We start from the raw sequence: 15948 nt of genomic DNA, 5'->3' as shown, positions 1-15948 counted from the left end.
CCCCTGTTTATGAACACCCAGCCAGCAGTTAGCTGTAAAATCCCGCTTGGTAGCTGTTCTTTACTTGCTTTACCTGTAAAGGATTAAAAAGTCCCCCAGGTTAAAAAAAAAAGTGGGCATCTAACCAAAAGAGCCAATGGGAAGGCTAGAATTTTTTAAAATGGGGAAATAAACTTTCCCTTTGTCTGTTGTTCTCTGTGCTGCAGGGATGGAGCAGCAATGCTATGTAAGGCTTGAACCAGGTATGAAAATTCATCTTCCATACCTAGAAGAAATTATTTGCATAGGGAATGTTTAGTTAGACACAATCAGTTTTATTTTTTATTTTGGCTTGTGGATCTCCTCTATGCTCAGCCCAGATGCTTTTGTTTGCTTGTAATCTTTAAGCTGAACCCCCAAAAAAGCTATTTTGGGTGCTTAGTTTTTTTAATTGTTCTTTTAAAATCTAGCAAAAAGCCTGAGTTCCAGATGTATTTTTTTACCTTTTTGTTTTTAATAAAATTTACCTTTTTTAAGAACAGGATTGAATTTTTGGTGTTCTAAGAGATTTGTGCACATATTGTTTGATTAGCTGATAGAAAACAAAGGAAATTAGCTGTGGCTTTCTCAGCTCTTTCCCAGAGGGGGGGTGAAAGGGCTTGAGGGTACCCCACAGGGAGAAATTCCCAAGTGTGCCTTCCTGGGTTCAAAGGGTTTTTTTTTTGCATTTGGGTGGTGGCAGCACCAAGCCAAGGTCCAAGAGAAGCTGTAACCTTGGGAGTTTAATACAAGCCTGAAGTGGCCAGTATTAATTTTTAAAATTCTTGGGGTTCACAACTTCCTGCAGTCAGAGTGACAGAGTGTGGATTCAGCCTTGACAGTAACCAAGGCTAGCTCCTCCCCAGACTTACACAGTTCACACTCCCTGTGTCCTCCCACATCCTGAACTGCTGAAATGCATTCCTGGGCAAGGGTTGGGGCTAAGGGAAATGGTCTATACGTGATACTGTAATCAACCTGTGACCCCCCCCAGGCACCTTCTGTTACTTGGGTTGCTGCTGTGTAGGGGCTGAATTGGCGATAACCACATTAATCAAAAACGGTTTTCAGAGAAATCTAAAAACAGGCACTATTTTTCTTGACCTCACTGCAGCATATGATATCATGTGGCACACAGATCTACTTGTTAAAATATCAAGAGTCCTCCCACCAAGGGTTACTGCCACTCTGAGACAGATGATTCAGGGTGCATATGGGTGAGAAAACAAAGTGCTTGGGAAAAAAAGATGGAACAGGTTGCCTCAGGGTTCTGTTCTAGCCCCAAGTGTGTTCAGTCTATACATCCATTACCTGCCACCAACCCAGTCACAGAATTTAATCTATGCTGATGACATCTGCTGTGGGCTCCAGGCTCCAACTTTCTCTGAGCTGGAGAAGAGCCTGAGTGCCGATGCTGCAAAGCTGTCTGACTACTGAAAGACGTGGCACCTTCAGTCTAGCACCAGCAAGACAGTCTCTAGCACATTCCACCTCCACCTGCTAAGAGGGAACTAAACATCATAAAATGCCCAGAGGCTGAAGCATACCCGAGTTTACGTAGGTGTGACTCTCACCAAACTCTGACATACAAAAGCCACTTGAGCGAGATAGCACCAACAGTAAAGAACACTCAACAACCTTCTCAGCAAACTGGCAGGTTCTTCATGGGGAACCGATGTTCCAGCCCTAAGGACCTCAGCCCTTGCCATTTCGTACTCAGTAGCACAGTGCTGTGCACCAGTATGGAGTTGGTTGGCACACACCAGATTTGTTGACGTGCAGCTCACCTCAACAATGTGCATCATCACAGGAACTCTCTGACCAACTCATCTTCATTTCCGAGCCACATGGCTCCTCCTTACATCAGGAGAAAGATTGCAGCTGGCAAGATTGCTCTTGTTCAACAATCATTTTAACCCAGTGCATGTCTTTCATCACAACACCCACTATGACTGAGGCTGCCATGCCAGGACGGGACAGCAGAGTCCCTGTGGTGGGAAGACTGGTGCTCAACACCAACCACCAATCAGTTCCTCAACACAGATGCTACTGCTCACCCACCCGGCTTCGACCTGCCACATCATCCGTGGGCCCTTCTTAACTGATTCTAATACAAGAGGCTTTTTCAGACTAACACGGCTACCCCTCTGATACATATTTTAAGAGTTCAGGATTGCATAGCTGCTCAAGAAGAAAGTTTGCAGTAATTTCCCCTCTTCTGTGCTCAAACTTAGCCAGTGCCTTAACACCACTTCTAGCCATCCTGCTCTTATGAGGTTTCAGCCAATGAATGCAACTATCCCCAAGGACTTATAAAGTGCCCTCTGGAAAGGCAGCCCATGTGCTGTGGAAAGATGGGAGTCTGCAAATCTGAATTTACTTTAGATTATACATCCACCCATGGTAATGTTTTAACTTTAACATTACAACCCCAATAAAATTATAATTTGAGAATATTTAATGATTTTATCATTGATTTGAAACTTTATTCACCTGCACATGACTGAAAATGCTGTTTGCAAATACATTTCACTTTTGCCTGATTCAATTAGTATATTTAGTGCTGATTGTAGATAATTGTGGGAAATTACATGTAGACCAGGACAATGTAATTAAAAAGCAAAGAAGGACATATAAAAATTATTCATGTATATAGCTTCAGAAACCTTATTTAGTTCATACTGTATGCAGGATGCTTCTCCTTTCTACATACAGGGGCGGCTCTAGGGATTTTGCCGCCCCAAGCATGGCAGGCAGGCTGCCTCCAGCGGTTTGCCTGCAGAGGGTCCGCTGAAGCCGCGGGACCAGCGGACCCTCCACAGGCAAGCTGCCAAGGGCAGCCTGGCTGCTGCCCTTGCGGCGCCGGCAGAGCGCCCCCCGCGGCTTGCCACCCCAAGCACACGCTTGGCATGCTGGGGCCTGGAGCCGCCCCGTCTACATATTTCACATACTCTCATTTCTCAATTAACCTGTGCACATCAAGGTTATTCTAAGATTAAGTTCAGCACAGGACTGCTGGAGGTCATGTGACTAATATCAATGTGAGTTAAACTTGTGCTACTGAAAAGTGCAATGGGAAACAATGTTTCGTCTCTTCTTTCTTTTTCCATCAAATCCTAACAGGTTATATAAATGTGTGCTGGTAAAATATGAGCGAGCTCAGTACTGTGTTTAGTTTTAAATTATACATCTATTACATCGAAGTCATGGGAAAAAAAAGCTAAGATTAGAGTGCAATTTAAAGGGATTAGTAATTCAGTGTCATGTCTCTGAAAGCTGCAGTTTGAAGGACAAGAAACCTATTTTTTTTACTATTGAAATGCCAAAGGAGGAAAATGACAGAGAATACAGTGAGTTGATATAAAAGGCAACCAGAAATGTAGGAATTCCAGTGACATTATGATCACCGCGGGACACATGATCAGCCCCACAGTATCTGTAGTGCAGCCAGTGAGACATAGGTCTCACATGAAGGAGACCTCATCTTCAGGGGTGACCATACATGGTTTATGCAGTTGCTCAGCCCACCCAAATCCAAAAGCAAAGTCACACACTTCATTTCATTCAGGTGCTGAGGGGTGGTATTGGGGATGCAGTGAGCATGGGCAGTGTCTCTCTTAAACTCCTCGTAGGGGACCTTCTGGACTGTCAGGTAGATTGAATGACAGACCCATTGCTGCTCAAACAGAGAACGCCTAGACAACAGTACAAAACCAAAAGTTATACGGTGATCTCCTACCAGAGTCCAGGGCCTATCATTCTAAACAGCCCCTCTCCAGTGGAGACCAGTGGGGAAACACAGCCACCCGGCAACTTCTAATCCCACCCTTCCATCAGAGTACTTCCAGAAATTACTCAGCTAGCCAGAGTGTAGATCATTTTCACATTGAAACCCCATACAAAAAATAATACTCTCACATTATTGAACTCCAATTGCCATCTGATATTATTTCATCAACATGATACAGATTTTAGTTTATCTCCAATCAGTTGCAATGACAGGTGTGAGAAACTCAGGACAGACAGCTGCAAGACGAGGTAGAAATCAGTCTCAGAGGGTTAAAAAGCCCTCCCCTCTATCAACTGGGGGAGGGGGGGGGTAATTACAGGTCAATCAGGTTCAGCTGAGAAGGGGTTGCCAGCGTATCAATTAGAATCAGCTGAGAGGGAGCTGCCTGAGGTTAATTAGGATCAGCTGATTCCAACTAAGGGCTGCCTGAGACCCTTTTAAACCCTCCCCTGCGGGGAAGAAGGGAGGAGAGTGAGTGAGTCCTGCTGCCAGCAGGTTAGAAGTAGTAAGATAGTGAGCCTCACCAGGAGGGGAGGCTGCATTCCTGTCCATAAGGGAGAAAACTAAGCTAAAAAGACTGGTGGAGAGAAGGAATGGACTTCCCCTGTGCCACTGAGAGGGACTATTTTACCCAAGCCTGTCTTGCTAGGGCTAAAAGCAGCAGAGGCTGGGGAGACTGAGAAGGTGCCTTGCCACACAGGTTATTGTAATAAAGTAAGCAGAAGTGATATATTATGTAAGAAATGGTATATGGGTCCAATATTTCAAATTGTTGAGTGCTTTCTACCCTAACTACAATGTGAGCTGAGGGTACTGAACTTCCCAGTATCAGGATTTACAATTCCAAACAGAATTTTGACTGAATGGTTTGTCAGAAGAATGCTAGTGTGCAATTTTTCTGTTTTATAATGTACTTTTGTCATTATAATTAAAGATTAATAATAGTTGGCACTTATATAGCACCTTAGAAGCTATGGATGGTTTTATTTTAATGTTTTCCAGTGTTCCACATTATAAGATGTCACATAGATATACCAAATATGTCATGAATAATGCATGTGTATTAAAATTTCTGCTTCACAGTGACTATAAAAAGGTTATTGTGACTTTCTTATAATATTATAAACAGATGTCACAGACATAAACACTCAATTTGTATATTAAAAAAATTCAGATATCAGACAACATAATACTGGGAGATAACTGAGTTTTTTTAGATGTCATTTTAGATTCATGATTTAGCAGATTGTCACAGCATGTGAGTTGTGAAGCCTATAGTGTTTTGTTACCAATTATCCTTCAGTAGGCAAATAACAATGCCCTGCCTAACACTCGGCTACTATTAGATCTGCTGAATTAACAATAATAAAATCAAACCGGGATCTCAGTCAAAATGATGTTGAAACATAAAGCATTTAGATGTTGTCTGATGCAGGAAATGTTGAAATAAATATTTATTTCAACACTGTTTGTTTCATCAGTATTTTATTTCACTGATATGTGATTAAGGATTCATTCCTGAATTGCTTCAGTGCAGGCAAACCTCTGCACCTGCACAGTTAATTACAGCATAAAGCCTAAGTGTGTAGTAAAAGTGTTAGACTGAATCAGAGGTTGTTATATGCCACCTGCTTAGTTTTTGTATGCATCTTTTATTTTAAAAAAAATGCTGAAAGAATATTAAGTTTGCAAAGTAAAACATTCAAAAGTTAGGAAATGTCAATTACGGTTGCCCATGCAAAATACAGGCTGTATCAGGAAGTCAAGATCTGTGGGGCCTGGAGTGTGCTCAGTGACAACAAAGTCAGTAAGAGCATGGAGCATGCTCAGTATAGATGATAGCTCAGTGGCATTATCCTTGCTCAGTGCAAATGGAATGTTCAGAGATTTTAGCAGTCCCTAGCAAACTCCACTGAAAATATGCAACTGCTGATAATCAGAGGCTTATAACTTGGTCAAGTGTGGGTAGACACTCATAGGGCCCAAGAGATACTTTTAGTTGTCCTTATCACTATTCTGTTGCCAAATATCAAGGTCCTGGCTCCAAACCCTGGAGGTGCTAGATTCCTTCAAAGAAATGCTTGGAATTATTTTTTAACTTTTAGCAAAACTGTCCATTTCCCCCAACCTCAATTTTAAAAATAATTGAGCTGTTTCTGCTGAAACTTCCCCAAAAAAATCAGCATGAGACAGAGACAAAGTATGAAAAATTTCAACCCAAGCAGTTAAAATTTCTCAAAGTTATGAAACTTAAACAGGAGTTTAGAATGAAACATTTTAGAAAATTGACAAAATACAATGTGACCTTTCCCCTCTCTCAGCTCATTGTCCCTTCCTCTCCTTCTCCCTGGTCAGATACACAAGTTTCTCATCCTCTAATCCATCCACTTGCCCCAGTGATCCCATCCCATCCCCTGATCTCCTATTCTTTACCCTTCTCCTTAACCTCTCGCTCTCATATGTTTTACCCCCTCACAATACAAACATGCTTTAGTCTGTCCCTTTTTTTAAAAAAAAACATACTCTTAACCCTACTTGCCTATCTAACTACTGCTCCATCTCCCTTCCATCTCTGCACCATCTGGAGTTCCTATACTTAAATTCCATCCTAAACCCTCTCCAGTCTGGCTTCCGTCCCTTGCATTCCTCTGAAACTTCCTCTCATCAAAGTCTCCAATGAGCTCTTCCTAGCAAATTCATCGGGTTGATTAAGTCTGTCACAACAGTGGATGGTTAGGTACTATGACAGAAAAATATGACACATGGATATGTCTAGATAGTATATTTTTACATGGTCCAAATCATTATTGCTGTGAAAATACCCTCCAAAAACAACCCAACTCATTGCTGTACTAATTTTTGTGGGGCAGAACTTTGTCAGATGTGTGTGTGTGTGTAAAATCTGATAGTATTTTTGCACATGCAACCCTGATAGTAGGTTTTTGAGAGATGTGGTAACCAATATAATGATTCTAAGATGGGGGTGTACAGAGAGATTTTAGCACACCAGTAAAGTGCCTGAAACCACTATGGATTATGGCTAAAAGCAGCCAAGTCAGCAGGCCGTAGAGTGGCCATGTAGTGAGCTCAGCTTGACCAAGGCAGAAGGGGAGGGAGTTTTGGGTGCCACAGAAAGGGCAGCTTGACCCCACATGTTTCCTGATAAGAATTGTATTGAAGTTGCTGATACATGCATTTTAGAAGAGCATGATGTGCCCCAGGAATGTCTATTAGGGCCTCAAGGCTGAAAACTCTGGAAAAACCCACACCTGGTTAATCAATAATCAGAAGGAACCTCTTGCTTGACCATTGAAACTGCTAGCTTAACAAGTTTTCTTTAAGGGACCATTTCTTTAATAACACAGGTATTTGTTACTAATGTATAAAATAAGGGGGAAGAGTTGGGGGGGGGGGGGACTCTTTAGGACTGAACTCTCCCTCTGGATGCATCTTGTGTTCCCCACTGGAAGACAGCAGCCTCTGTGCCACTTGAAAGCCACACTCAGCTTTGGTAATTATCAAGGGTTGGGGGTGTTTTACTAACCTGTTGCAGATGTGTGTAAGTGCTTGAGACTAAGTAAAGCTTAGCTTTAAGTGAAAGCAATCTTGTGTTGTCCTATTTGTGCCAGCCATCTATCGGTCGGACATCCGTGTCTCCCCTGATTTATTTCCTGACACCACCTCGCATAGCGTAAAAGATAACGAGCTTTGGGTTGAAAGAACCCCGGGTAACAGGGGTAGGGAAAGAATGGGAGGGTGGGGCAGGAGCTGAGATAGGGGTGCAATACAGGTATTGTTTCTAACCAGCTCCATGAAGAATCTGCTGAAATATCATGAGGCTGCATTAACTTTTATGCAGAGCCCCTTTCATGCTGTGGAATCCTGTTTGGGGGGGGGAATTCCAGAGGCAACAGAATGGGGGAAATGAGGTGGGAAATCCCTAGAAGTCAGAGGCGGTGTTGGGAGGGGCCCCAAAGCCGGTCCAGAGGCACTGGGATTCTTCACAGATGAGATGGCCCTGCTCTCCTGCACATCCTCTGAGATTCATGTGGTTTGTGGATATGGAGGAGCTACAAATTCTGGGAATTGAAACCCATCACTCCATATGGGGGAGGGATGGGTTATGGGGAAAATTCTGCAAGGAGAACCCTGCAGGTTTCTTGAGGGCCTCCTCCTGTGGCTTTTTCCACATCTATCCAACAGTTTCATCTGCTTTTATATGTAGTTACTCCCTTTCTTGGGCTAAAAGCATTAGTCAGAAATGCCTTTTTATGGTATAGGTTCCTCCTTTGTGGATATGTCTCATAGAATTTTCTCCTTGTGTGATGGTGGGAAGGCCCAGCCTAGGTCAAGAAGGAAGAAACTGTCAACTTAGCAGTTCCCAATTAGAAATCAAATATTTTCTCATTTCTTGAGTTTCTAGTAGCTGAACAGACAAATGGCCTTCCCCAGCTGAAAGCTCACTTTGTAGATTTCTGGGATGGTCTTTTACGCTCACTGTTAAAAGGCTCACTGATTCTGACAACTTGAAAATTTCAGGACATCTAGTCTTGCTTCAAAATATTGGAAATATAAAAGATCCTTCAGGAAAGCCTATATCAGCTTGATATAGGTAGGGTACCTTGAAATACCTGGATCTCTGATAACTAAGTGCTGTTTACTGTATATTTTTCATCTCTGTACTACAGACAAGGTAAGGTGCATTGGCTCATTTAAAGTATTGAGGTTGTTATGGGATAAATAAAAGTAAAACCTAGACAAGCAGTATTCTGTTTGCTGGAGAAATAAGGGCATAAACCGCAAAAGTAAAAAATTGACTTTTATGCAAATTCCAACAAGACTTTCCATGGAAAGTCAAAAAAAGATACCCAAGGAAGAGCTCTGTATATCTCAAAAGATAGTATCTTTTTATTATTGGACCAAGTTCTGTTGGTAGAAGAGACAATCTTGCCCACCTTGTCTCTAAAAAAAGATATCAGCATTTTGAAACTGGCTCATTACTTCCTGACACTGTCATATAAACACTGAAAAGTATGGAAACTAGGATAATTTTTTGAGGGCCACAACATCAGATTCTTCGGTGCATCCGACGAAGTGGGTATTCACCCATGAAAGCTCATGCTCCAAAACGTCTGTTAGTCTATAAGGTGCCACAGGACTCTTTGCTTCTTTTACAGATCCAGACTAACAGGGCTACCCCTCTGATACTTTGGTGACAGAATAATTATTTATTACCACTGACTGATTTCTATTTTCTAGATATTTAGGAATCACTCTAAAATGGTCTCAGACACACCAGGAATCTCTATTAAACTACAGCAGTGGTGGGCAACCTGCAACTTGCAGGCCGCACACAGCCTATCAGGGTAATCCACTGGCAGGCAGTTTGTTTACATTGACCGTCCCCAGGCACAGCTGCCCGCAGCGCCCAGTGCCCACAGTTCACTGTTCCTGGCCAATGGGAGCTGGGGGAAGCGGCATGGGCCACAGGGATGTGCTGGCTGCTGCTTCCTGCAGCTCCCATTGGCCAGGAACAGTGAACTGTGGGCACTGGGCCCTGGGGACGGTCAATGTAAACTAACTGTCTCGTGGCCTGCCAGTGGATTACCGTGACGGGCCACAGGTTGCCCACCACTGCTCTATAGCAATAGTAATTTATATCAAAAGCTGCCAAAAAATCCATCATCATCAAAATAGTCAACTTCCTCTGCCTAGTCTAACAATAGGATCATTCTTGACCCCAACTAGTTTTGACGTAGCATCAAAGAAAGGTCAAAACCAAGAACTTTCCCCATCTCTTATGGATATTATGTTCACCTTCAAGACCATTATAAAATAGTCACAGTCACAGGTATTTGGTAAACTGTGTCTTAAACCTTTTTTAGTCCCTCTCAAGTGCATCTGCTCTTAGATTGGATCTTTTACACCAGAGACCTGTGACCACCTGTAAGCCCTTCACTCCAGGGACCTGTGATCCGCAAGATGGTTAAAATGAATAAAAAAATAGCTTATTCAAAATAAACTATGTAGTCACTGACCCAAAGGTACAAAGCATGCAGAGCAAAAATTTAAATCAAGAAAGGACTATATGCATATTTCCAATTATCTAATCCTTAATCTTTCCTTGCGATCTTTTGTACATTTCAGACAGCCTGGTTATCTACACCTCTGAATTGTGAGACGTTGACTGACTACTGCAGTTTCTGTCTCTGTCTGTCTCTTGCTCGCTGTTTCCTTGACTGTCTATCAGCTCTTGCTGACACTCTGTGGGTAGCCTCTGGCCATTCACTCAACCCTCACTCATTCTGAGACCCAAACATGGATGGTGGGTGAACCCCCCCATTTGGGGAGGTTACTCCTCTACCCCACCTCCTCCCACCTGAGGGCCTGCCCCTACCATACCCCCCTGTCACCAACAGGAGTCAGAGTATCCCTGAGACCCCCACCATAGCCCAAGCCCACCCCCCCAGGCTCTGGGCTGCCGTTGGCCGCTGATGGCCTGGGCTGCCCTAGGCCACCAGCCAACTCGAGCCAAGCACCCACTGGCTTTGGGGGAGAGGCAGAGTGAGGGCAAGGCCTTGGGGTGGAGCATGGATGGGGCCACTGCCTGGGTTTGGGGAGGTTTAGCCTCCCGTGGCCTATTATACTAGCTGCTCATGGGTCCAAGGACCTTTACTGTTTAATATCCTCCTTTTAATCCTAGGCTTAGCCTTGGGAAGAGTAATCCATTCTTAGCATAGCTGGAGCCAGGTAGCAGATATTCCCCAATAAACAGCTTCCCCATTATTTCCTCAAGGACTCTTGTGTGTGTCAGTATGTCAGCTTTCCTGCTTGGTTCCTTTAGCAACCCCTTTTGATCTAACTCAATAACTAGCGACCCATCAAAATAAAAAACACAGAGGCATGCTGTCATAAATAAACAGATCAGGGTTAAGGTCTCTTTTCCCTGGAAAGGGTTAACAAGCTCAGTAACCTGAGAAACACCTGACCAGAGGACCAATCAAGGAACAGATTATTTTCAAATCTCTGTGGAGGGAAGCCTTTGTCTGTGTTCCCTGTTTTGCTCAGAGAACTCTTTTTGGATCTAAGAGAGGACAGTCATGTCTCCAAGTTCTCCTGGAGTAGTTTCTACTAATTAATAGTGAGTATTAATTAGGAAGGCGAATTAGTCTTATGATTTGATTTCTATATTTGCAATTGTGTGTTTGCTAAGGGAAATGCTTTATTCCTGTTTGCTGATATTGCTTTTACTGAGAAAAGGGGAGGGGGATTCTCTCCAGAGATTGATAAGGTTATACCCTATGAGTGTCCAGCTTGGGCTCATAGAGATTCTGTATTTTCTTTTTATTCTTTAATAAATTCTTTCTTTTCTTTGGACTTGGTTAATTCCTTCTCTTGTGGAAATTCAGGGGAAGGGGAGGAGGGAGGAAGAGACAGTTCCTCCTGGGTTTGATTCAAGCAGTTTGAATCAGGTATCTCTTTCCAGGACTAGGGAAGGGGAGGGGGGGAAGTGAGTCCCTCTTTGTGTTGAGTCAAGGATTTGACTCGGTGTATCTCTCTCCAAAGTGGCTAGGAGAGAGGGGGGGGGAAGTGGGCTGCTTCCCTGTGTGTAGAGATTCAAGGGGTTTGAATCTGGGTTCCCCAGGGGCAGGGGCGGCTCTACAAATTTGGCCGCCCCAAGCAATCATGCCCAGGAGGCGCCCCCGAGCCGCGGGAGCAGCGGACCTGCCGCGGGCATGACTGTGGAGGGTCCGCTGGTCGCGCGGCTCAGCTGGACCTCCCGCAGCTGCGGACGGTTCGCTGGTGCGGCGGCTCCGGTTGAGCTGCCGCAGTCATGCCTGCGGGAGGTCCAGCCGACCCGCGCGACCAGCGAACCGTCCGCAGTCATGCCTGCGGCAGGTCCGGTCGTCCCGGGGCTTTGGTGGACCTCCCGCAGGCGTAACTGCGGCAGGTCCGCCGGCCCAATCTGCCGCCCCTGCTGCAGTCATAGCTGCGGGAGGTCCAGCCGAGCTGCGGGACCAGCGAACCGTCTGCAGTCATGCCTGCGGCAGGTCCGGTCGTCCCGGGGCTCCGGTGGACCTCCCGCAGGCATGACTGCGGCAGGTCCACCGGCCCAGCCTGCCGCCCCCCTGGGAAAGGGCCGCCCCAGGCAGGTGCTTGCCCCGCTGGGCTCTGGAGCCGCCCCTGCCCAGGGGAAGCTTGGGGGACAGGCAGTGTGTCAGACACTTTAACCTGACTGGTGGCAGCGAAGGAGACCTACCCTAGGATTTTAGGGTGGGAGAATACATGCGGGTCCCCATCTTTGAACCCACAAGCTCAAAGTGGGGGTGAGACCCTATGACATGCTGGCACAAACATCCCACACACTGATGGAATACAAGCTGTCAGGAACAGTATCCCTGATGAAGCCACAGCACAACTGGTTGCTGAGCTCTGTGCCTTTATCCTCACACACAACTATTTCAAATTTGATAACAATATACATCTCCAGATCAGTGGCACCGCTATGGGCACCCTCATGGCCCCACAATATGCAAACATTTTTATGGCTGATCTGGAACAACGCTTCCTCAGCTCTCATCCACTCACGCCCCTTCTCTACCTATGCTACATTGATGACATCTTCATCATCTGGACCCATGGGAAGGAGACTCTGGAAAAATTCCACCACGATTTCAACAGCTTCCACCCCACCATCAACCTCAGCCTGGACCAATCTACATGGGAGGTCCACTTCCTAGACACCACGGTGCAAATAAGTGATGGTCACATTAACATCACCTTATACTGAAAACCTACCGACCGCTATGCCTTCCCTTATGCCTCCAGCTTCCATCCCGGGCACACCACACGATCCATTGTCTACAGCCAAGCACTGAGGTACAACCGTATCTGCTCTAACCCCTCAGACAGAGACCAACGCCTACAAAATCTCCACCAAGCATTCTCAAAACTACAATACCCGCACGAGGAAATAAGGAAACAGATCAGCAGAGCCAGACACGTACCCAGAAGCCTCCTACTGCAAGACAAACCCAAGAAAGAAACCAACAGGACTCCACTGGCCATCACATACAGTCCCCAACTAAAACCCCTCCAGCGCATCATCAGGGATCTACAACCCATCCTGGACAATGATCCCACACTTTCACAGGCCTTGGGTGGCAGGCCAGTCCTTGCCCACAGACAACTTGCCAACCTGAAGCATATTCTCACCAGTAACTGCACACTGCACCATAGTAACTCTAACTCAGGAACCAATCCATGCAACAAACCTCGATGCCAACTCTGCCCACAAATCTACACCAGCGACACCGTCACAGGACCTAACCAGATCAGCCACACCATCACCGGTTCATTCACCTGCACGTCCACCAATGTAATATATGCCATCATATGCCAGCAATGCCCCTCTGCTATGTACATCGGCCAAACTGGACAGTCTCTACGGAAAAGGATAAATGGACACAAATCAGATATTAGGAATGGCAATATACAAAAACCTGTAGGAGAACACTTCAACCTCCCTGGCCACACAATAGCAGATCTTAAGGTGGCCATCCTGCAGCAAAAAAACTTCAGGACCAGACTTCAAAGAGAATCTGCTGAGCTTCAGTTCATCTGCAAATTTGACACCATCAGCTCAGGATTAAACAAAGACTGTGAATGGCTTGCCAACTACAAAAGCAGTTTCTCCTCTCTTGGTTTTCACACCTCAGCTGCTAGAAGAGGGCCTCATCCTCCCTGATTGAATTAACCTCGTTATCTCTAGCCTGCTTCTTGCTTGCTTATATATGCCTACCCCTGGAAATTTCCACTACATGCATCCGACGAAATGGGTATTCACCCACGAAAGCTCATGCTCCAATAGGTCTGTTAGTCTATAAGGTGCCACAAAACTCTTTGCTTCTGAAAATACATTTTGAGTGCAAAATATTTTGCTTCAGAGAGGCCTTCCACAGACCTGTCAGAGCAAAGAGAAATCTTCCATTTCCTCATGTATTACACAACTACTGTAGAGAATACAGTAGTCCAATATTTTCAGTAGTTTGACATGCATTGTATGAAAGTCTTTTATTCACAGTCCATTGAGTTTGTACAGCAGAGCTCTTTGAATATGTCCAGCAACCCACACCTATTATATTTATAACCTATCAGTTTTGTATTTTGTACTGTACTGGTCATTTGTATTTAGCATTGCAATTGAGAGAGTAATAATTACTCTCTGTAAAACAAGCCTGTTTGCCTGGGTGCCTGAGATGTGTCATCATATGCTGGGATGTCACCAGATGATTAATCTCTTTAAAAGATGAATGGAGATTCAGTTCTAGCATTTACAGATTCTTAGCCTGATTTTCAAAGGTGCAAAGCCACCACGACTCTCTGATTTCAGTGGAGCTGTGCGTGCACACCACTATGAAAATCAGGCCATTTGTGTTTCTGACATTGTTTTAATGGATTAATGCAGTCACAATCTGTTGTATGGCAGACTCAAGAGCAGTGAATTGATGGTTTTGATTCTCTTCGTCTTTGTCAACTGTTCCATATTAAATGGCAGGATGAGACGGGCAATGAAAGATATTCATAGCTGAACCCAGGAACTGCCTCCATCAACAGTGGTTTGGTTTTGGCAGATTTCTTGGTATAGACATATTATTAAGATGGAAGACCAACAAATTATATAGCACATATGCCAATGAATGCTGCTACTTAGCAAGAGATCAGGTGATCAACAAAAGCTTTGGTGGTGCAATAAGATTGCCAGTGATGGACAATAAACTGAATATCCAACCTGACCACCTTAAGAACCAGAGATTGTTCTGGTGGGACTCGTTCTGCAAGGAGGCTATGTCCCTTGGGATTTCCCATGATGATGATGATGTGCATATGATGCAGTCACACCTTGGAATTTATTGACTAATTTATTTTAATACCAGATGCTCAGGCTTCTCTTTATGGAAAAGAGGAGGAGGAACAGGGGGAGAAGAAGAGGGATAATTTACTTCTGATGATACAATCAACAATGAACTGTTAATGGTGATGATTAAGAGGGGAGGAACATCACAGCTCATGTGTATCCTGGGTTCAGCTACCAATTGGTTGCAATGATACAATATTTATAAATCATAGATCTTTAATTTGTGTTCTACTTTATAATTATGACTTCACTGTGTGAAAAAAAAATTAGTGAAACCTTTGGGGAAGATGAAGCATAATTTTATCACCTCTATGTAAATACAGTTTTTCACGTTTTTCCAAGTAGTGTTCATCACTTGGTAGTGTCTCTGCTCACCTCTGAATTCCTGGTTGTTTGAATTATATAAAAAAACTGTATTGTATTAATTGATGCATAATTGGTAAAATTATAAAGATGTATAGTTATTATAAGGTATAAGCACAAGAAAGCCCAGATAAGGTTGAGCTTTTAAAAGTTGAACTCTGCACTTTCTTATTTGTGAGTGCTTGATTTTTTAAAAATCATATTGCCTTTGCGGTGTTGTATGAAATTTCCTTGGGTTTTGTGTGTTTTTTAACAAACAAGGAAAATAATAGAAACTGCCAATGTAGCTGTAATTCCATGACCTAGAAGTAACTTGCTTCCTGAACCCTCCTTCCTTTGAGTGAGCACACGATAACCAAATTTTCATTTGATGTTTATTTATCAGCTTTAGTATTACACCAGAGATTACACTGTCACACCTATTTATTACCTCAGTATACACTACTTAAGAACTGTGTACTTGATAAATGCATCCTTATTAAGTCAAATTTATGCTAATACTGTTCTGATTTAGCAGAACACTCACTGAGAATCTGGGAGTATTTCCCAGTTAGGTAACTATGCTATTGTATTTAGACAACAACTAAGATCACAAAATACTTCACAAATTGTCTAGATTTAGCACCACTGAACTACATTTAGTACCACTGTAATGGCTTGTGGTGTGAAGGATAGCAGCCATTGACAGTTGGGGAGAAGAGATTTTGCATGACTGCAGCAACCTTTTGCACTTACCAAATGCACCTTGGTCTCTTTAACATCTATACACAGAGGAGCCAGAGCTTCAGTTTTTAAGATATTGGCTGAAAAATGTATGCAGTGAGCTACCTAGAAGTCATTTTCTCTGTCTTGAAGATAA

Source organism: Mauremys reevesii, linkage group 3 (genome assembly GCF_016161935.1).
Source record: "Mauremys reevesii isolate NIE-2019 linkage group 3, ASM1616193v1, whole genome shotgun sequence".
Lineage (NCBI taxonomy): Eukaryota > Metazoa > Chordata > Testudines > Geoemydidae > Mauremys > Mauremys reevesii.
This window is presented reverse-complemented; position numbering follows the sequence as displayed.